We start from the raw sequence: 22941 nt of genomic DNA, 5'->3' as shown, positions 1-22941 counted from the left end.
TGTCAATGCCTCTATAAGATTGGCCTGTGGAGCATTTTCTCTTTTTAATACTTTTATTAATATTGATTTATATGCACATGTGTCTGCCTGTATATGTGCATGTTTCTGAGGTTAGGGTCATCCCGTGGAGCTGGAGTTACAAGCAGCTGTAAGCTGACTGATGTGGGTACTGGGAATTGAACTTAGGTTCTCTGCAAGAACAATACATGTTCTTAACCACTGAGACATGTCTCCAGCCCCAGGGAGCATTTTCATAATTAGTGACTGATGTGGAAGGGAGGGGCCAGACCTGTGCAGGGGTCCTGGATAATGCAAGAAAGCAGGCTGAGTAAGCCAGTAAGTACTGGTTCTCAACCTGTGGGTCGTGACCCCTTTGACAAACCTCTATCTCCAGAAATATTTACACTATGACTCATAACAGTAGCAAAGTTACAGTCATGAAGTAGCAATAAGCATAAGTTTATGGTTAGGATTCACCACAACATGAGGACTGTATTACAAGTGGCAGCATTAGAAAGGGTGAGAACCCCTGCTAAGGCTTCTGCTTCAGTTCATGCCCCGACTCCCTCAGTGATGGAGTAGGATGTGGATGCACAGCTGAACTACACCCTGTCCTGCCCAAGTTGCTTTGGGTCGTAGTGTTGCATCACAGCAATAGAGAGCTAATGAGAACAGTCCACTACCAGTTTTCCTTCTCAGCAGGGACTGCCGTGACATGTCTTTCCACATATTAACTGTCTGTGCCTCCCAATTCAATAAGAAAAGAAATAAATTTTATTTTTCCACCAACTCATGATGCGGTGCCTACATAGTATATGCTTATTAAATATGTTGGGTGAACAGGTATTGAGAAAAAGACCTATGCAGTGGAAGAGCACTAAAAAAACTCAAGCAAAAATAAAAAAAAACTTCTAATGAAAGTTCAAATATGCCAAACATGGGAAGAAGAGGCAGGTGGATCTCTATGAGTTTGAGGACAGCCTGGTCTACAAAGAGAGTTCTGGGGACAGTCAATGCTGTGGGACAATGGTCTTGCACCCTGTCGCTTGTATTATTTTAATAAAAACTGATTGGCCAGTAGCCAGACAGGCAGGAAATAGAGGTGAGGCAACCAGAACAGTAGAATTCTGGGAGAAGGAAAGGCTGAGTCTGCAGTCGTCACCCAAACACAGAGGAAGCAAGATGAGAATGCCTCGCTGATAAAAGGTACCAAGCCACATGGCTGACACAGACAGGAATTATGGGTTAACATAGGGTGTAAGAGTTAATAAGAAGCCTGAGCTAACAGGTCAACTGGTTTATGATTAATGTAGGCCTTTGTGTGTTTCTTTAGGACTGAATGGCTGCGGGACCACAGGGCTACTACACAAGGAAACCCTCTCTTGAAAAACAAAACAACAATTAAAAAAATAAAGGATCAAATACTTATGTTTATTATGATGCTGCATGCCCAGGCCTAATGTTCAACTCTCAATCTGGAAATTCTAGTTACCTCATTCTTACTTATTTTCTCTCCCACCTATACTTCATAATGCAGGATTTCTCTTCCATATACAGACTAGCTTTGTGTGGGCTAGTCTGGTCTCTTATCAGTAGCATGACACTTTGAAAACACACCTAAATGCTTTCTCTCATTTGTGGTTCCTAGATTTTATAGAGATATAAAACAAACATACAATATAAACTTATATCAATTTTTAATTTAAAAAAAATATAGCCAGGCGGTGGTGGCGCACACCTTTAATCCCAGCACTCGGGAGGCAGAGGCAGGCGGATCTCTGTGAGTTCGAGACCAGCCTGGTCTACAGAGCTAGTTCCAGGACAGGCTCCAAAGCTACAGAGAAACCCTTTCTCGAAAAACCAAAAATAAATAAATAAATAAATAAATAAATAAAATAAATATATATATATATCTGACCTTAAAAACACTAAACACTTAAACAAAGGACTGCAGTTGGCAAATGATTTAAATAAACCAAACAAAGGAACCAGACACCACAGTACTTAAGTCTATAACCACAGATAGATAGATAGATAGATAGATAGATAGATAGATAGATAGATAGATGATAGATAGACAGACAGACAGATAGATAGACAGATAGATAGACAGATAGATGTAGATAGACAGATAGATAGATAGATAGACAGATAGATGTAGATAGATAGATAGATAGATAGATAGATAGATAGATAGATAGATAGATAGATAGACAGATAGACAGATAGACAGACAGATGGGGTGAGCAGGTAAACAGGTGTAGAGGAAAGAGAGAAATACATATATAGATCAGACACCCAAACCTCTCTGCTGAGAGAGTCTTGTCATTCTCTTAACACAAGTTTTGTCAGAGCAGGAAACAGGTCCCAGGAAATGACATGGGCTATTCTGGATATTACTTCAACTCATGGCTGACACTGGAGCTTACCTGCTGGAGCTCTCTGTTGTGATTTACAGTTGGTCATGTTATAGAACTCTTGCTCTTAAAAGAGTGGTTGGTTTCCTCTGTCTGAATGACTGTCCCTCAGCCTCTCCTGTCACTCCCTCAGAGATGCTATCCCTGCCTCCTTTCTTCCAGCCCAAGAGACTTCCACTGTCCCCACCCCACACAGCCTCAGGAAGCCTGGACTATGCCTTTGCTATCCTTCATTCCCTGGGATCACTGTGTATCTGTAGCTGACTAATAGCTGTCTCCCTACTAGACTACAGGCAAGCTCTGGAAGGGCAGGTGCCATGCTTTGGCTCCTTGTTGTATTAGTTCCATCCCCTAGCATGGTGTCAGCGCTCAACCTGAGCTTCATGGCTCCTTGTTGTATTAGTCCCATGCTTTAGCATGACGTCAATGCTCAATCTGAAAAACAAACAAATGGGTGAAACATGTGAATCATGTGCCAATGTGCATGCATATGTGTACATGGTGTGCCTGTGTGTGTCTGTGCACACATGTGCACACATTCCCATGTGGCACCCACTGGAGCAGGGCGGCTCCTTCTATCACTCTCCGCCTTGCTGTCTTGAAGCAGTTTCTCACTGAATCGGAAGCTTGCCAGCGGCAGGCCAGCCAGAAAACTCTTGGGACCCACTCCTCAGTGTTGGGGTCACAGGCATATTCACTCAAGCACAGCTGTTTTGTTTTTTTTTTAAGCCCAGCTTTTTATGTGAGTGTTGGGGATTCAAACTCAGGCCCTCATGCTTGAAGAGCAAGTACTCTTATCCATTGAGCCATCTCGCCACTCCCCACCAGGGATATCTGTAAAAGACCAGGCTTATTGAGGGAACAGTGTCCCCTACACAAGATAAAAACAGTGACTCTTTGGAATAAGTCATGATCATGTTCCCAACCCAGGCTCCCTCAGCCAATCATTAAAATTCTTCACAGTAACACCTACATGGGTCAGGAAGCTCACAGATCTCAGGCTCGAGGTCCAAGCCAAATTGACCTTGCGATTTCTGAAACTTCGATAGGAAAAACAAAAATTAGGCCAACTGTTATTCCAAAGTTGCAACCAGACACTAAACAAACAAAATAGAAAAGCTCCAAGAAATAAAGAAAAACAACAAGCAATGCTTGTCAGTGCCCAGAGGCACTGGGCCATCTCTCGACATGTCACTTCTTCCTGGCACCAGGAGAGCCAGAGCCTTGGGAGAATCAAAAGGCAGCAGCACTGACAGAGAAACGTCTCTGATGTGTATGGCCACCGATGAGGGTGGTCTCTGTCACAGATCTCAGCAAAGAGCCAAAGCAGCAGAAAGAACATGGCAGCCAGTAAACTGTCTACAGCTGGCATGGAGACCGCGGGACTTCCCTTGGAGGACTCCGAGGAGTGTTTGTTAGGGCTGCTTCAGGGCCAGCAAGGACACAGACATGAGATCTGCATTTCTACTGCTGTGACTTCCCTTGTATCTGCGAGGGAGTGATTGGCAACTTTTAGATAATAGCATACATTAACCCCAAGAAGAAGCAGAATGGGAAGTTCAGAACATAATGAGTATGGAGGGAGGGAGAGAATCTGGACAGTTTAAAAAAAAAAAAGCCCTCCCTGGAGACAGAGAGCACATGAGAACCACCCCATGGGCACCAAGTGTCAAAAAGAGCAAGAACGGAACAGTGAAAGCCATGACAGCAGGCAACGGGCCTGACGACAGCCAGCAACACCACAGGCTTGGAAGCTTGCCCAATCCTTGTTTAATCTCCTGTGAAATTTTTTCTCCACAGAAATACATATTTAAGTCCACAATGAGGATGAAGACTTAAACAGATTTTATGTTACAGCCACTTTACGAAAGGCCATCTATCCCATTAGTAAGCGGACATCTGTATTTATATAGGAAGGGTTCCCTGGTCATGGTCATTTGACCCTGGAGGAAATTGCTTCTGGTTCATTCATTCAACAAATATTTATCAAGTAAGGCACTGTTCTAGGTGCTTGGGCTACTGCAGCAATCAAAACCATGTACTTTCTGGAGTTGCCACGCTAGGGAGGACAGGCCAATAGCTCACAAGGATTGTAGGACCGTGGTGAAAGCAGGCAGGAGCTCTGGGCACTTGGGGCTGGGTCAGGGGGGGTCTCACTGAGAAGGTGACACCTGATCTCTTTCTGTAGCTGATGCTGAGAAGCTAACCACAGACTGAACAGAGCTGAAGAGGGGAGTGGTGGGCCTCAAAGGAGAGGCCCGGGCAGAGGGGTCAGCAAATGGAGAACATGAATTCCTTGGTTTTTCCAGAAACAGCCACACATGACGGTGCACAATGAGGACAGAGGGTGAGATCAAGGATGGACAGAAATGTGCACGTGCTGTGTAGGGTGCGGCCTGAGTAAGAAAGGAAAGCGCCATACTTGAGCAGAGAAGGGACGTGACCCAAGGCACTTCGTTAAACTCTGGTGGTGGTTCTATAGGCCTTGGAAGCTGTAAAATCAAGCTCCAGACTTCCAAAAGGAGAACCGGGTAGGGTGGCGCATACCTTTAATCCCAGCACTCGGGAGGCAGAGGCAGGCGGACCTCTGTGAGCTCGAGAACAACTGGTCTACATAGTGGGTTCCAGGACAGCCAGGGCTACATAATGCTCCTCCACACCCACCAACCCACCTTCAGCATTCCCACTGAAGTTTTCAAAGCTGAGCTGAGGCGTCGTTTTCCAAAACTGCACAGGCAGCATCTCTGTCCCCTAAACATACTACAGAGATAGCCAGATGGCACAGATAAAGAAGAGAATCTCTCTCTTCCCAACATGAGGTTGCACACAGATCTTAGGAGCTACAGACCCTGGGCTGCTGCAGGAATCTTCACACTGTGAACCCCCAAGATTTCGTTATTTACTGGAAAACCTGTTTCTCAGTTGTGGTGTGGCTCGGCCCTAGCACGCACCTTTAATCCAAGAGTTTTCTGCTTGAAATAAATAAGTAAAGTCAACCATAGGTCAAGAGGTGGAGAAAGCAACCAGTCTACAGGAAGTGCACATAGGATTATAATAAAAAAAAAAATAGAGAGAGAGCAGGAGGGAGTCAGGACAGAGAGAAAGACACAGGAAGTAGAAGGGAAGGACACTGGGTTTGAGAGGTTTTGGCGGGGGCTTCTGGGACGTCAGCAGAGGAGGACAGTCAGTTGGATGGTTTCTCTGCTCTCTGAGCTAGCTGGCTATCACCCCAACATCTGGTTCCCGAGTCTTTATTGTTAAAATCAAACAATTGAGATTTAGTTAAAAATAACACTGAACCAAATTCAGAAATCAGTTAGTTGGGGTCCAGCTGGAAGCTGGGGGTGGAGTTACACAAAAACATGAAGGGAGAAGAAATAAATGAGGGGAAGAGGCCTAACGATTCCCAGATTGAATCATCCTGTCAGGACACAGGGAGAGCCCAGAGCTCTATAAAAAGTCCTTCTCTCAAAAATAAACCAAAGTCCAGGTAAAGCTTCACAAAGCTGTAGACCAAAACCATCGAAGGTATCTGCCAGAGAACACAAAGGAAAAACAAGGAAGAGAATTTCCATGGACAAAGAGGTTGTCAAAGGGAGCATGGAAGACATGCCAGGGAGTCTGGCCTCAGACTATGGCTGCTGGCTTCCTGGGCTGGTGTCCTGAGTGATTGGGCAATGTAAATAAAACGCTCCACACTGCTCAACACTCAAAAAGGCCAGTTCCCTGTCCACACCCCTAAGTCACCACTATCATTTTTAGGAAGAAAGGTGAAAAAAGGGGGGAGGGGACTTTTCTTAGACAAACTGTATGATAGAATTCCTTACTTGCTAAGCATGTTAACACCATACCAAATAAAAAAAAAAAAGAAGGAAAGAAAAGAAATGAAAAGAAAGAAAGAAAAAGAAAGAAAGAAAGAAAAAAGAGCAGCAAGATGAATGTAAGTCTGTGTTGATAGTCACCATCTGTGGGTAGAAGTATTACGGGTAACGCAGTCGTTGGTGGCTGTATTTTCCTTTTTGCCTTTTCCACAATGAACCTGGACTATTTAAGGCTTCTTTTTTAAGGCAGGGAAGTGTAACATGGTAGAGAAGTTTCTAGGACAAAATGCTCACTTTCCAGAAAGTTTCTGTGAAGTTGCTTCATGACGTAGACTACGTGCTCCTGGGCACACCTAGAAGCAGCTCCTGGACCACTGTTCAGGCATGCAATCTTCCTGAGGGTTTGGAATATAAAGCAGTAGGAACTCAAACCCTAAGTGGACCGGTTTGAGTACAGCCTGGGTTTGGAGATCAGAATGTATCTTCTAATCTCCTTAACAAAATATGCTAAGCCCTCTGCTGTTCCATCATAAACTGCCAATAAAACCGTGTCAAATCTGCCTACCTACCTACCAGCTAAGGGACTGTTCTCTTCCTCTGGCAAACCCGACTAACACAGTGGGGTTCACTGAGGACACTTGTTACCAAGTACCCAGTTAGCATCAATTACGAAGCAGTGGGTCCCAATCCACACTGCTTGGTCCTAAAGACGCCTCCCCAGTTTGCTCTTCCTTCAGCGCCATGCTGCTCTCTGTGTAGCGAACTCACTTTTCCTGCCTGCTGGACAGCCTGGCGTATACACCGAGGCATTGAATGACTGTAAACCTATTATCAAGCCAGGGTTCCCTTAGACAACATCTCACCCAGTACCAGTTGTTGCTAGACAGGCTCATGGAATTCCCTAGCAACTGAACATAAATAAAGAAATGAGCCCTGGCAAAGGGGCACTAAGCCACTGCAGGGTGGGGAGGGAGGGAGGGAGGGAGTCCGCAGCTCAGGGAAGAGGAGCCTTTTTTGTGCTACCTCAAAGACCCTGGCACCTGACAGAAGAGCAACGTGAAAAATATGCAGAGTGTCGTCTCTCACTGTAGGAATTACCAAAGAAGCTAAAAACGGCAACACGGCCCGCATAATCTCTAACCTCGGGGGACAGGGAAACAGAATCGCTGTGTCAATCTCATTTTCTTGTTAGGCGCATTATCATAAGTGGGGGCCTCTCGTTCCGAACACCACACTTCACTAGCGTTTACTGGGCTCGGCCTTCTGAAATATTCAATTCCATAGTAATTTTATTTTTTGCTTTTGATCTTTACTGTTTTACCCATTTATCCATAAACATGAGCTACTGAACCAATTTTAAATTAAATCGCTGAGGTTAAAGCCTCAGGCCATCCAGAGAGGCTCACACAAGAAGCCCAGAAAGGGACACTGTGGACCTGAGGAATGACAGGTGTCTCCATCTTTTGGATACCTTGGTGTGAGATTACCTGCCAGTGACCCATGCTTTTGATTACCTTGCTCCTCCGGTTTATGGAGGGAGACTTAGGGAAGGTCTGTGTTCTCCTGGGGAGGGACGGCAGAGGAGGTCTGATGTTAACTTTGTAAACCTTATTCCACAGGACACTTCTGTGAAAGGGGCTTGTTAGAACGACCCGGCAAAGCGTCACTTTTCATCACTTGACTAATTTTAAAAGGAGCTCATTCAACCAATTTTGGCAACTGAACTATTTTCTGAAATCCAGAATAGCAAAAAACTTGGGAGCGAGACAGGGACAAAATAGGAGATTCAGAAGTCTTAGTCTAGGGTGGATGTCATTCATTTACTGAAACGCTGCCAACCAGTGAGGCAAAGGAAGATGTGGGTGGATCCTGGGTGGCCTCCCCCACCCTCCCTGTGTCTGTTCCCCTTGGGCAGGGTGTCGGGACAGCAGGCGATCACGGACTGTTCTTCCCATACAAGAGTGAGTGGGTCTGGAGAGATCATCCTGGTGCCGTGAGAAAAACGGATGCTGTGGCATGCCTAGCCCGTCGAGGGTTATACCACCCACCCAGGATATCACACACAGGGGCGGGAGGAGAATCTGCATCCAGGGAGCTGGGGCCAAAGTTCCAGTACTTTGTGTGGCTTGTGGAGGGGCCAGCGGCACATGCTGACGTCAGAAGCCCTATGATACACACTGGGACGTAATCTGAATCCGTCAACGAGGGCAGGGGAGGGAAGAGCTAATCTTTACAAAGTGCTCTGCGTGCTGGGTACTGATCACGTTCCTCTGAACAATGCTGCCAAGTGGACACTAGTATTGTCCCCTTCACAGAGATGGGGAAACCAGCTCAGTGACACAAGAACGCAATCCTGGCAAGAGAAACAGCCGCTGTGGCTCCAGAAGGCCCTGGTCCCTAACCTCTTTGTGGAACTGCTTCTCATGAGAGTGCTTAGCACAGTTCACAGTTGACAACCTCCCAATTCCAGACTTCCCACTGGACTTCACTCCCCCACAACTTGCAAATGAGATGTCAGGGGCGGGGGGCGGGGTGTTCTCAACATTGCTCCATAGAAAAACAAATTGACAGTAGTTCTGTGACATCCAGAACACCTATGCTAGCTTCAGCTCTGAAAGACCTGTGTCTTTATACATTCAAGGGTCAGGCTCTCTAAGACAGAAGTAATAGCCCCGAGTCTGTCTTTATCCCCTGAGTCCACAGATGATCTTCCCTGAAAAGCCTGGACACCCAAGTGGGGTGAGGTGAAAATGAGGTTTTTCATAAAAGGAAAGGAAAGCTAAGAAAGGCTACTGCCACACGCCCCAGCAAAGGCATGGCCTGGGTGACTGACAGGCTAGAGTGTAGACAGCGCAGTCTGTGAAGGCACGCCTGGGTGATAAGCCAGAGTGTAGACAGCGCAGTCTGTGCACGCTGCCGCAGCTGGACCAATCCCTTCGAACTCCTCCAACTGGAACAAGAGAGAGCAAAACCAGAATTCATCTGGCGCCCCTTTTGACACCCACAGCCTTTGTCCCTTCTTTCCACATTACCACAGAAGGCTATCTAGCTTCTTGGCTTAGGGTACATTTTTCTTAACCCCCCTCCCAGAAATGTTTTTTATTCAAGTTTGAAGGAGAAACACTTCATTTCCTTTCTCTCAAAGATACAAGAGTGAGCAGGTGCTTTTATCTACCCAGCATTGCTTGGTGAGGAAATCATTACCTCCCAATTGCAGTTCCAAAGCTGTCCTGGGGGCCCCAGCTCATCCACAAAATGATTTCAGCCAATAATGAAAGGTTCCAGGACGGCATGGGGCAGCTGGCCTTCTGTTGTGGATTGGAGTTGCTGGGAACATCTACCTGTAGATTGAGAGGTGAGAAACATGAAGAGAAAGAACTCTGCCATCAGTGAGCCTCTTTAATCCCAAGGACGACTTCCTTCCTTCTGTAGAGACCTTGGGAACCGGAGGACCCAATAAATTCCCTCTGCCTTCAATCTAGTTTGACTGGAATTTTTGTCCCTCGCAACCAAGTGTAATAATATGAGGGATGGAAAGTTTAAATTGCTGCCTTGACCTCCCACGGAGAGGCCCACCTGTGCCGAATGCATAGCCCTCTCATAGGAAGGTCTCCACTTCCTTTATACCAATAAACATGTGGCCTTGCAGCCTCAGTCCTCTGCTTTGAATTAATTTCTTTCTTTTGGACTTTGTCCCTAGCACAGACATGGGGAAAATGTGATCGCTCTCTACTTGCAGGAACTTTGTCCCCAGAGATGTGTATTTGGGCACAAATGACAATGTGCTCAGGTACTCCAAGTGCATCCTGGGCTCTCCATGATCACCCTATACCATGGCGTGTACAATGCTGCTACTTCAAGCAGTGATTCTGAAAATAACTCTAGTCAGGCATGGTTGCTCAGACTTAAAACCACAGCACTCAGAAGGCTGAGGCAGAGGGCTGGCAATGGCCATGGGTTTGAGGCACCCTAGGCTGTGCAGTGCACACCAGAACAGCCAGTCAGACTAATGAGGTTTTTTGTTTGTTTGTTTGTTTGTTTGTTTAAGATTTATTTATTTACTATGTATACAGTGTTCTGCCTGCATGTATGCCTGCAGGCCAGAAGAGGGCACCAGATCTCATTACGGATGGTTGTGAACCACCATGTGGTTGCTGGGAATTGAACTCAGATCCTCTGGAAGAGCAGTCAGTGCTCTTAACCTCTGAGCCATCTCTCCAGCCACCAGAGGTTTTCGTTTTGTTTTGTTTTGTTGAGACAGGTCTCATTCTGTAGCCCTGGATAACTCAAACTCATGGTAACCCACCTTAGCCTTACCAACTATTAGGATTATAGGATTATATATACCTAGCTTTCTAGAGAGATTTTTAAACTATCAATGCCAAGGTCTCATCCCAGAGATTTGATTTTAATCTAGAGAAGAGGCCCAATTATCAATAATAATAATCTCACATTATTATTATCAAATAATAATAATTTCCAAAAATCTTCCCGACATTTAGACTGGCTGATTCATATTTTTTAAATTTATTTTATGTGCATTGGTATTTTGTCTGCATGCATATCTGTGTGGAGGTGTCAGATCTTGGAGTTACAGACAGTTGTGAGCTGTTGTGGGTGTTGGGAATTGAACCCAGGTCCCCTGGAGGAATAGTCGGTGCCCTTAACCACTGAATCATCTTCCAGCCCCAATTCACTATATTTGAACATATTTTTAGTGATTTTTCTAAGTGCCAACACTAGAGTAACTTTGCTGCCTGTGATGTTCGATGGCGAGGCTAGAAAAGAGCAGGAAACTATCTGTCCTTAGCATTCCCTGCAGTGTTGCTGGATGTATGGTGATGTCTATCTACAGAGCACACACACTGGCCTTGTGATCCGTGGCCTACTGAGAACTCATAACTGTGCCTACATTGTGTGTGCCCCAAGACCTTGTCACCTCTGCTGTCACAATGGTAAGGAGAGACCTTAAACCTTAAACCCAGAAGTCTGAGTGGCAAGAAACAGTAAATCATTATTTTTCTAAATATTTATTTATTTGAGTGTGTGAGGACAGCTTGCAACTCGTGCAGTCAACATCAGCTGCCTTACAAGGACAGAGAAGAGATTTAAAACAAAACAACATATTCCTAGCCCAGAAGACAGACCCAAAGCATCCAGACAGTGAAAAAAAAATTAATTTTTTGTAATAAAAACATTTTTCTATTGGTTTCCAAAGCCAAAAGAAATATGATTGTTCATAACAGCTTTGTTAAGAAGCTAAGAAATACCCCAGGCAACCAGAGAAATCCAGTTGCTTTCTGGGCCAGGGGGCAAATGGCACAGATTAATTTATATATTCTATATGTTGTTACAAAACCTAAAGTTGCTAATATCTAGGACTGTATTTCACCATTTCACTTCAGGGCCCTCTCCGTGGAAAGCCAAAGTCCTCTGTTACTGTGAGGTTAAACCTTGGCTTAAACACTAAGACTGAGCATGACCTGGTCATCCAATTACAATATAGTCTTCAGGCAGGGAGAGAGCTAGCAGACGGGATGGAAACTGATCTTGCCATGGTAACTTAAGAACTGGATCACACCCATCTTGTCACACTGCTATCTAGCTTCTAAGCGTTCCTTTCTCTTCCCCTCCTGGGCTTCAACATCCCATTTGCTTTTCTTAAATATCCAAAACGTTTAATATTTCTGTCCATGGTGATTTCTGCTCTCTGGGGAGGGGGATTCTTCTTTAAGAATTGAAGAGAAAAGTCAGGAGGTGGTGGCATACACCTTTAATCCTAGAACTTGGGAGGCAGAGACAGGCAGATCTCTGTGAGTTCGAGGCTAGCCTGGTCCACAAGAGCTAGTTCCAGGACAGGCTCCAAAGCTACAGAAAAACCTTGTCTTGTTTCAAACAAAACAAAACAAAACAAATGAAGGGAAGTAAAGAATAAGAGACTAGAAGGTTAAATTTACAAAACTTCACAAGGGACACTGGTTTTTTGGATTAAATAGAAGAATTTTCAGTTAAACTCTTTAAATTTGCTGTGAGTGTGGAGAGATCTCTTCAACTCTTTGCTCTTCAGTCCTCTTTGCTCCAAGGGAAATGATGCTCGCATCGTAATATTGGGAGTGTTCATAGATGAGCCAATCCATCACCAAGACCAGATCAGGCAATGGTGGTCAATGTGGACACTTCAGAATCTGGTAGGAAATAGATATCCTGCGCACAGCTGATAGTCTGGGGCCATGCGGACTAGCAAGGAACAGACTCCAGCAGAATGAACGAACACCAAGAACAGAACAGGCAGGAGGAACACTGAGGCAGATTGCTCATAGCATTTCAGGAGCACGCGTGTCAACCCTGCATCAGGTTGTCTCCTGTCCTCACGGGAACCTGAGCCATAGGCTCCTTTACATCCACCTCAGTTGGGGTCTTTGACTTATTTATGGGTTCTCATGAGTCTAGAATACTATTTGTGAAAAGAAAGAGTAACTCAATTTTTAAGAGTTATATATACCCTTATATACTCTTATATACTCTTTCAAAGGGTATCACTTTCCTGAGTAGGCTCCACAGACTTCCTTTACAGAAAGGAAAGGAATCTACCACAGACCTCCTTTGGAAGAGAGAATGAGGAGAAGATCGAGCCTTCCTGAGGAATCCGAAGGGCCAACAAGCAGGAGAAACAAATGAGAATGTAGACCACGCTGGCCTCGAACTCTGCCTCCCAAGTGCTGGGATTAAAGGCATGAGCCACCACCGCCCGGCTAGAGGATATTTAAGTTCAAAACGAAGACCATCTTCCCACTGCTCAGAGCAGTGTGCAGTAGAATGCATGCTTCTCGGATATACGCTGCCTGCATCCTCCTCCTTCCCGCAGGACTACTGCTGCTCTGTCCCATGTCATCTTACCACTCCCCCCCCCCTCCCGACTGCTTCCACAGCTCTTACGGTCATTCCCTGCACAGTGAGTTCACCAGGCCTCCACCATGCCCTGTGGACTCAGCAAGCCTCCCGCAAGGGGATTACAACAGTGATCGTGCTAGACAGGAAGAGAGGTGGGTGTGTGGGTGCGGGGAAGATTGCAGCTGTAAGCAGGGAGCTTAGTGAAGGCCTCACCAAGCATGGATACCACAGTCTACGGGAAATATGGAAGAGGGCTGCAGACACCCTGGGAAAGAGCATTTCGGGTAAACACCTCTGTCTTATTCAGAAAGACCAGTGAGACTGGCTGGGGGACAGGAACAGAGAGGGGAGAAGGAACGAGTTCTGAGAGGCAAGTGGTGGCAGCCCGGGGTTAAGGACCTAAGTCAGCAACTGCAGCTCTGGACTTCACCCTGGAGAGGGGGAAGACAATGGAGGGGAGACTGGAAGCCGATTAGATACGTAGGGTTTTTGTTTTGTTTTGTTTTTGAGACAGGGTCTCACCACAGGGTCTTACTATGTAGTGCTGGTTGTCCTGGAACTCCCTCTGTAGACCAGGCAGGCCTTGAACTCTCAGAGATCTGGCTGCCTCTGCCTCTCCTCTCCAGTGCTGGGATCAAAGGCGTGCACCAATACACCTGGCAGAAGCACGGTTATATTTGAAAGAATCCATGGCTTCTGGTTTGGAAACAAACTGTCTCTCCTCCTAATCAGATCCTGTAAAAGTAAGAAGGCACAGTGAAGCCCCCAACAACCCACTCTTAGCCACTTGGCCCCAGAGAATAAAATTTACCTCCATGTAAAAGTTCCACATGACTGTTCAGAGCAGCCATACATGCCGTTGCCTCAAACTGCTAACCGTCATAACATCCTTCAAAAGAGGACCGACTAAAAGCCTGGGCTACATCCACACCACAGCCTACTACTCAGCCGTAAAAAGGAGCAAACTATCGGTGCATGCAAAAAACACGGGTGGGTCTCAGGATGTTAAACTAAGTGACAAACCTCAAAAGGGCATATATATCATGCAAAGTACATAGCTAGAGGAACACAAGGTGTGCTCCTTGCAAAAAGTAGATGAAACGTATTACTTTCTGGGATTTCTTTAGACCATTTTTTCAATCTCCTGTGAATCTAAAATAATCTTAAAAATACTTCTTTTGCTTTTTTTTAAGCATTGCAGAAAATACTGTGTTTCATTGGGACACTGTCGTGTGTAATGACCTTCATTTTTGTAGTTACCTGTTGGTACTCTCTCAATGTCTTTCACTGGTTTGTATTTAACTTTTCAAGCTTGGGTAACTGTTAGACATCAGAAAAGGTTCCCTCCTTTGCCCACGTCCCCTGGAAAGTGAATCTTCCTTTATTCTATACAAGTATGTAATTTCCTTTGAAATCATGAGGTGGAATCTGACATAGTCCATGCTACCAAGTCCAAGCCAGATAAAATCTTTAACACGTTCCTTTGTGTGTCTGTATAAGAACTACAGTTGTGCCTTTCCTGTAAATAGCTTTTAAAAACATAAACCCGATGGTGATGTCACTCTGTCCTGAGTTCTCCAGGTCCCTCTGCAGTCAGAATGAGACCTGTATTCTGCTCTCAAGCCCCCTGCATTTGTCTGACCTCCTTCTTTCTGCCCCTCAAAGCACCCCACCCAATGGCTGTTGTACCTGTTGTCCTTTGCCCTGGGTTGTTTGTATGAACTGGTTTTCTCCCATGTGAGCTATTAGCCATTTATCAAAGTAACATCAATTGTCTTCGTTAGGGATTCCATTGCTGTGATAACACACCATGACCAAACACAACCTGGAGAGGAAAGGGTTTATTTGGCTTATACTTCTACATCATATTCCATCATTAGAGAAAGTTGAGCAGGAATTTCGGGCAGGAATCTGGAGGCAGGAACTGATGTAAAAGCCATGGAAAGATGCTCCTTACTGGTTTGCTCATCCTGCTTTCTTACAGTACCCAGAACCACAAGCCTAGGGGTGTGGCAGTTAGATAGGTATTTTTCACATCTTTCAGAGACCTTCAGATATGGCATTTAAAATGTTTTAAGATCTTAAGACTTTTCATGACAATGAAACACATCTGCTCTTTGCAGCACCAAGAGGATGATGAGTATCAAAGAGACTCCTTATAGAGTTAGTTAGCCATTTGGGCAAGAAACTGCTCTTTCCTGGACTGCTTGATGTTCTGCTGTATGAGCTGGACATGCAGGACCCACTGAGAAATGACTGCTAAAGTTCCCTAAAGAAGGTGAGACAGTCCTTCAGGGTTCCTGCTTCATTAAAGAGACTGCCAGACATTCTGCAGGACACAGAAAAAAGTGACTGACAAACTGCCAATATAGGCGGAGCTGTCTTTGAAATTTCCTGCTTCATGGAAAAGTCTGCCAGATACTATGGGCTGGTAGGCTGAAGATGGATATCCAAACATTACAGAAGAACTCTGGGTGACTGTCCAGGCAGTGAGATGTCTCTGTCAATTCTAGAGTTTTGGAAATTGCTTACAATGCACTTCCTGTTTACTTAAGTAATATTATATCCTTCTGTAGTCTTCGATGGAGTTGAAGAATAGATAGTTATAATTATAGTTTTCCTCACTTATGATAAAAGATAAAGTAGATATAAATATTGTAACTATAATTTTTACTTGATACCTGTTTTGTTATATGCAATTTTACTATGTTAAAGTGAAACCTTCCTTTTTATTTAGACAGAAAAGGGGAAGTGATGTGGGATTTCCCTCTGTATGCTGTGAATACCACTGGCTAATAAAGAAGCTGTTTTGGGCCTGTGATAGGGTAGAGCAGAGCTGGGATGGGGGTGGGAACTAAGCTGAATGCTGGAAGAAAGAAGGCAGAGTCAGGAGTCATGGAGTCGCTAGAGGAGAAAGATGCAAGTCGTCAGCTGGAACCTTCCTGGTAGGCCACGAGCCTCATGGTAAAATATAAAATAATAGAAATGGGTTAATTTAATACGTAATAGTTTTCTAGGAATGCGCTAGAGTCATTGGCCAAGCAGTGTTTTAAATAATATAGTTTCTGTGTGATTATTTTGGAAATCAGGGAAGCCGGGAAACAAACAAGCAGCCTCCCAACAACAGTGACTAATTTATCATCTGCTCCTTGTTCTCCCAAGATACCCTGGAATCTGTTGCACTATTATAGCCTTCAGAACCCATAAAGACATCTATCGCATAGTAGACACACAATAAATATTCTGGACTAATACCTGGGTGAATGGCTGATGCATTCAGAGATAGTGAGATCTCTGTCACTGGTAGTCAAGCATGGTTCATACAACCACATATCCAAGTTGTTAAAAACTGCAGACACGGGTTCAGGCGACTGCGTCATTCCCTTCTAGGCCTGTGTGTCTCTGATTCTACAGCCACCACGCCCTTTGGCTATGCGATCAGCAAAGAGAGGGCATATTCCTCAGTCACTTTCCATGGAATGACAGTACGTGCACTCCTGTGCCTGCTGCAGCATCATCTCAGCATTAAAATGTTGAAGCTAATCAGACATTTAATTTCAAAGTGGAAGGTCATTATCTTGTCACAAAATTTTATTCCAATTACTTTTTTTTTCTATTATACGAAATGAATTAAAAGTAGCACAAAACATTGGGAGATCAAACAGTCAATCAGAAGCTCATTAAATATCATTGAAATTGGTGCAATAAAAAGCATTTCCCATGGCTGAGTTATTATTTAAAAGCTATATTCTGGATGGCTCAAGGAATTGAGATGCTGCCAATCAAAAATTTACCCTGTCCATAGATAACCCCTTGGCTTTCACCATCTCTTATTTTTGAGTTAAGAGTAAACATCTAAAAAGATTTAAAGCATGACTGTAGTTGTTATCCTATCCGTCTCTGTACAGCCCCCAAGAGCAGACAGCAGCAAAGTCATTGTCTGATGACTTAGTCAACAGAGAGAAGCAAGATGTTTACGAAGTGCTCCTTACGAAGGACTTTGCAAGTGCTTGGCTCTAATGTGTTTGTATCGAAGAGTTGTAAAGCAGCAACTCAACATTCAAGGGAAAAAGGAAGCAGCTCATTCTTAGCCAAAGACAAGTGGTCATGGCCCAGGACATAGGATTGGGCTTCTCTGAACAACATGTTCCACGGTAGACGAGGCCTTCTGCGCAGCCACAGAACCAGGAAGGTGATAAACAGTTACATCTTCAAAAGCACTAGACAACTGTGGAGAAGCTACCGCAAGGCCGGAAGTGCTTTCTACAGGTTGAGATGTTAGAATGTTCTTCAGAGTGGGCGGGAGCCAAAGGTCCATGAAGGTCAGTGACATACTGTGAGAGCTTAACCTGGTCACCGGGATGTTAGGCCAGATACAGAGGTTGAAAGTAAATGGCTGTTAAGGAGCCGAGGAGGCTCAGAGTACTTTCGGCCCTGACTGCCCATCAGTCCACAACCACAGTTCTAATCAGCCAAGGTCAAGCAGCCTGAGGATCTTTAACTCAGTAGATGCTTCCTCTTCAGGGAGCTCTGTTGCACGCGTGCACACACAGTGCTGAGTTCAGCAAGAGGAATGGTCCTAAGTCTGAAGGAGTGTATGGCTCCACACTTGGGAGTCAGTGTCTGTTCTATTTTCTAAGGGGTAATTAACAAGAACGTTACTTTTTTTTTTCTTTCCCTCTTTTTCTCCTGATTACTGAGGACTGGACCCGGGAGGGCCTGTCATGACTCTCTCATCTCTGTGTCCTAAGCATCTGGATTACAGGTGCTCTCTCTCCGCTGCGAACACCATTTCCCGCAGTGCAGGCTAGGGAACGGCCTGTGCGAGGATAGGAAATTCCTTCAAATTCCTGGCATTTTTCTTCTTCAAGACCTTTCATAAAAAGCAAAGCTAAGCCACTGTCTTAATTCACTCCTGTGATGCTATACTAGGATTCCAAAGATGCGGTAGTTTATAGACACTGTAAGTTCGTTAGGCTTATAGCTCTGGAGACTGGGGAGCTCAAGGGTGCAGGTCTAATGGTTAGAACCTCCCTTCTACGTTATAACACGGCAGACAGCATGGTGTGGGTAAGGGAGAGCCACAGATGTCCTGGAAGCTTCAAGCCCTCCACATTTATGCCATCCATGAGGGGCAGCCCCGAGGACCTAGCTACCTTTCATTTATGTCCTACTTCTAAACAGCGTCACACTGGGGATTGTTTCCATGACGTGATATTGGGAGACACTCACGCCATTAGTATTCTGCCTCTGTCCTCCACAAGGCACGTCATCTTCATAGACAAATTACAACTGTCCACCTCAAAAGCCCCCCAAAGTCTAAACTCATTCCAGTGCCAAGCCCAAAGTCCAAGAGTGGCATCTAAATCAGCTAGTTTAATTCATCCTCGGCTACTTCTCCAGCTTGGAATCAGTGAACTCAAACACGTTATCGACTTCCAAAACGCAATTATGGGCCAAGAATGGTGGACAATATCTGTAAACCCAGCCCTCAGTAATCCTAGTACTTGGGAGGCTGAGGCAGGGGAATCACTTCAAAGTTTAGCTAAGACCCTGCTACACAGTGACTTCAGTGACTAGGCTACAGTGAGACCCTATCTCAAAATCACAAATATGATGGGATGGGGCTTGGTAAATCCAAACCCAAAGGGGTGAACATTTAAATCTGAAGGCTCCAGAATAGCCACCTACCACCTCCTAGATCCCCTTCAGGGTCTGAGCCCCCAAAGTATCAGGTGCCCACTCACAGCCTCTGCTTATTCAACTTTCCAAGGATGAGACTGGACACCAACTCTATAGTTTGGGGGGACTTTAAAAGCACCTTATTTCCAGACCTACAGTAGGCACTCCCTAGTTAGGGCTCTCTGTGGTAACCCTGCCCCTCTGACCAGTCTCTGACTGAAGTCCCAAACTGTCCAACATACCTTTGACAGTTGGTCCCATAGCTTGCACGCTGAGTCAGCACACACAGCTACTTGCAAAGCTTACCGCTTCTGCCCTTCTGAGCTAACCTAGTCCAGCTTGAGACACACCCGGAGTAGCCCAGGAATGCTGTGCCAGAATGCAGAAGCCTTCCAAGGTGGCTCTGGGCAGCACGTGCCTTTCTTTAAACCTTGCCTTCAAAGTCCTGGCTTGTTTCAAAGATCCCAGACAGTTAAGGCCACTGTCTCATTATCCTGATGAATAGATCCCGAGCACCGGAACCTGAATAATCTCCTAAGCAAAGGGCCACTGGCTATCCCCACAGTACTCTTTCCTGGGCATGCTTTTTCACTCTTACCATACCAGCCTGCAAATCTCCCCATCTTTCCGCTCTGCATCCCCTTTAATTATAAATTCCATCTTTAAATCATTTCTCTAGTCTCTCGGCCAAAAGAAGCTGTGCAGCCCTCTGAAGGCTTTGCGACGGCGTAGCTATTTATCCTGCCAGACATCGTACTTCATTGTTCTTTATGGAGAAGTTTTGCCTTCCACGCACTCCTAAGGCAGAGTTCTGGAGAGCCGAGAAGGCCTTTCCTCCAGCTTCTAAAGCTCTGATCCTCATTCCTACCAGAGACTCATTAGAATGCCCTTACCCATCAGCCTGCCCCTCCTTCCTTCTCTCCTACCTCTTTTCTTTTTTAAATAGGGTGTATGGATATGCATTACAGGTCAGGCCTCTTGATTGTCCCTCCCAAATGAATGCCAGATTAGGGGGATAGCTCTGGGATTACAGGTGTGAGCCACCAAACCCCATTTTTCTAGCATAGATCAAAACCACTTAACCACTCTTTCTCTACAGTTCCGAGTTTTCACCAGACTCACCATTAATAGCATTCATAGCAACCTAAGCCTTCCATGTTCATTCTCCCAAATTCTTGAGTACTTTGTAATGGAATTGCTGTTGCAATGACCGTCTTCTGTTTACCCACACAAGGTATGACAGAATACCATGCACTAAGAAATTTGTAAAGAATGGAAATTGAGAGGTTTTTTTTTTTTGTTCCTGTTTTGTTTTTGTTTTTTTTTTTTGTTCCTGTTTTGTTTTGCTTTTGCCATTCCAGAGGCCAAGATGTCCAGGGTTGATGGGCATCAACTGCTTAGAGCCTTTTTGCTGTAACATGCAACACAGTGCGACAGAGGCATCACCCACAGGAGCACCCGAGAATCCAAACTCACATTCCTGTGCTCTTGTAAACAGGCATCATCCCAAGCTTGAGGGCACAGCCCTCATGTGGCAAATGCCTGACCGTAGGCCCCACCCCCCTACACTGCTACAGTGGGGACTAAGTTTCCAACGTGGAAGTTTAGAGACGATCCCAACCAAGGCAACCTCTCATTTGAGTGTTTGCATTTGTAGAAATGGCCACTTTGCGGAAAAATGGTAGACGGCCCCTTCAGTCAGGAAAGCAGGGAGTATGGCTGCCCGTCTCTCAAGGTGTTTGAGCGGAAAGAAGGACATAAATCTAAAACACATACTTAGGGGCTGGAGAGATGGCTGAGTGGTGAAGAGTGCTTGCTGTTCTTTGCAGAGGACTCAGGTTCGAGTCCCAGCGCCCATGTGATGACTCACAACCATCGGTGAGACCAGTTCCAGGTCCTTGGGCCACAGGCATCCATGCGCTGCACATGCACACATGCAGGCAACACACTCATACAAGTAAGATTAATAACTCTAAAGTAAATAAATAAATCTGCGTAGAAGAGATAGCTTCACCATCCCCAGGTACAAGAAGTCATTTCTTTACCAGAGGGCTGAAGGTCTTCTCCCCACCAAGCCTCACCCTAATTTCTTTCCAAAAGCTAGGAGTTCCTGGCAAATTATCGGGGAGTAAAGTGGGAGGGAAAGGTTTCAATGCAAAATCCAGAACCGCTCTCTAGCCGGGAACGTGCGGGGAGGCTTGCAATCATTTATTTCCTCGTATACCGTTCAGTTTCATCTGTCTCCTGTCCCAGAAGTCACTCCCCCATTCCTCACTTCCGCGCCTAAGAAACGTCTCCCTGGCATCTCACTCGGTCTCCTTCACCAGCCTTTCATTATTTCTCAACTGTCCCTCTCACGCTCCTCTCCCTTTCTTCCCGGTGATCCACGTGTCCTCATTTAGCAGTTTTCAGAAGCCAGGGAGAAGAAAACGTTGCAAATAATGTTAAATATGATTAATATCTTGAATTCCTTGAAATATGACATGCATGAGTTACAATGAAACCTCTTTTATTTCCCCATGAAATGCTTTTGCATAATGAGAAAGAAAATGTCCTCTATGCCCTAATCAGCCCTGACAGTTCCTGGACTCCCAAATACTTTTATTTATGGCATTATTTATTTCATCTCTAATAAATGGAGGAGGGGCACAGCACTATCTGAGGAGCTTACAGAGGAGAGGAGGACAGTGGGGGGGGGTGACACAGGCTCTGAAACAGTAAGGAAGAACTCTTCAGAAGGAAGGGAGACCTGGAAAATGGGAGGTCAAAGACTTGGACCCCAGAAGAAAATGGGTCACTTTGCCAAGACTAAAACGATAGCTCTGAATAAGAAAGTCACTCTGGATTGCAGAGATGAGGGTCATCCATCAAGGACCTGGATAGTGATGAACGAGGCTGGAACCCAAGCTTGGGAGGAGGGGATGCTGGGGCCTATTGAAGGATGCTTCTTTTGAGATAGTAAGGAATGACTGGCAGGCGGCAGACCTCTTCCTTGTGTTTCAAGGACCTTATGGGGTCCTCCTGCAAACTACTGGGGGGGTCTTCCTTCATTCAAACAAGTATTGAGACCCCGTGCTCCCCAGAACCCCTAGCTTGGTTGCGCCAGCTGGAATGAACAATGTAGGAAGTGAGATCTCAGGCCACCTTGGTCTTGCAAAGTATTCGCATAAATAATAATAATGTTCAAAGCAATCATCAGCCCAGAGGGAAGCGTGAGGTCATTTTGTTCCCTTTAATTGCACCGTCTACCAGCTATTTTAAATTCTGAAGACCTGCCTGCATCCGTGCAACTCACTCACAAGCTCCTCTGCGTGAATTTGGATAATGCCCTTTAATCTTGCGGAGCCTCAGTTTTCCAATCTGTAGAATGGAGAGAAGTAATGGCGTCCCTAGGCTCTCTCCCAGCCCCCTATGGAGAACAAGTGAAACGGTGTTGCAAGCCCAGGGCCCTGAGCGCTTTCAGGTTCAGTCGCCAAACCTGGGACAGCAAGACCCTAAGACAGGACAAGCCTCCCAGCAGCCCGGGCCAAGTCCTGCAAGACGTTCTTTTCCGAAGGTGGGGGGGGTGTAGTATCCTTCTAGAAGAACTTACCGTCCACCCTTGCACTCCGGCGACCCCGCCCTAACTTCTAGGTACCACCCCCTTCGTGCACTCCGAGAGTTGGGAGGTCACGCAGGAGGGCGCCGGGAACTCATTTGCAAAGCTCGGACCCGGCCGGCAAGCACGGCCGCCTCTCGTCCACAGCAGAGAGACCCGGGAGCCCACCTCTTCCACCTGTCCCCAGCAGGACGCCCTCCAGGTTCCGTCCCCCACCCCATCCCCGTCCCCACTCCACCCCCCGTCCCGCCACCGGGTCCCCAAGGGCCGCGGCCTCCCCTCCCTCCCCTCCCCCCACGACCCTGTCCGAGGCGCCGTTCGCGCGGGCCGCCCCGGCGCCAGGCCCCGCCCCGCCCCCATCATCATTAGCAGATATTACCCTAAACACTTGCTCCTTACCTCCTTTCTCCCTCCAGGCATTGGCGAGGCGGGCTGTCAATCAGCGCTGGGCGGCAGCCCCCCGCGCGGGGGCTCGGAGATGCCAGGCTCGGCGACAGGCGGCGGCAGCGGCGGCGGCCACCACGGCGCAGAC

The sequence above is a fragment of the Microtus ochrogaster genome, linkage group LG1, assembly GCF_000317375.1.
Source record: "Microtus ochrogaster isolate Prairie Vole_2 linkage group LG1, MicOch1.0, whole genome shotgun sequence".
NCBI lineage: Eukaryota > Metazoa > Chordata > Mammalia > Rodentia > Cricetidae > Microtus > Microtus ochrogaster.
The sequence above is the reverse complement of the archived record's forward strand: the minus strand, read 5'-3'. Positions refer to the sequence as shown.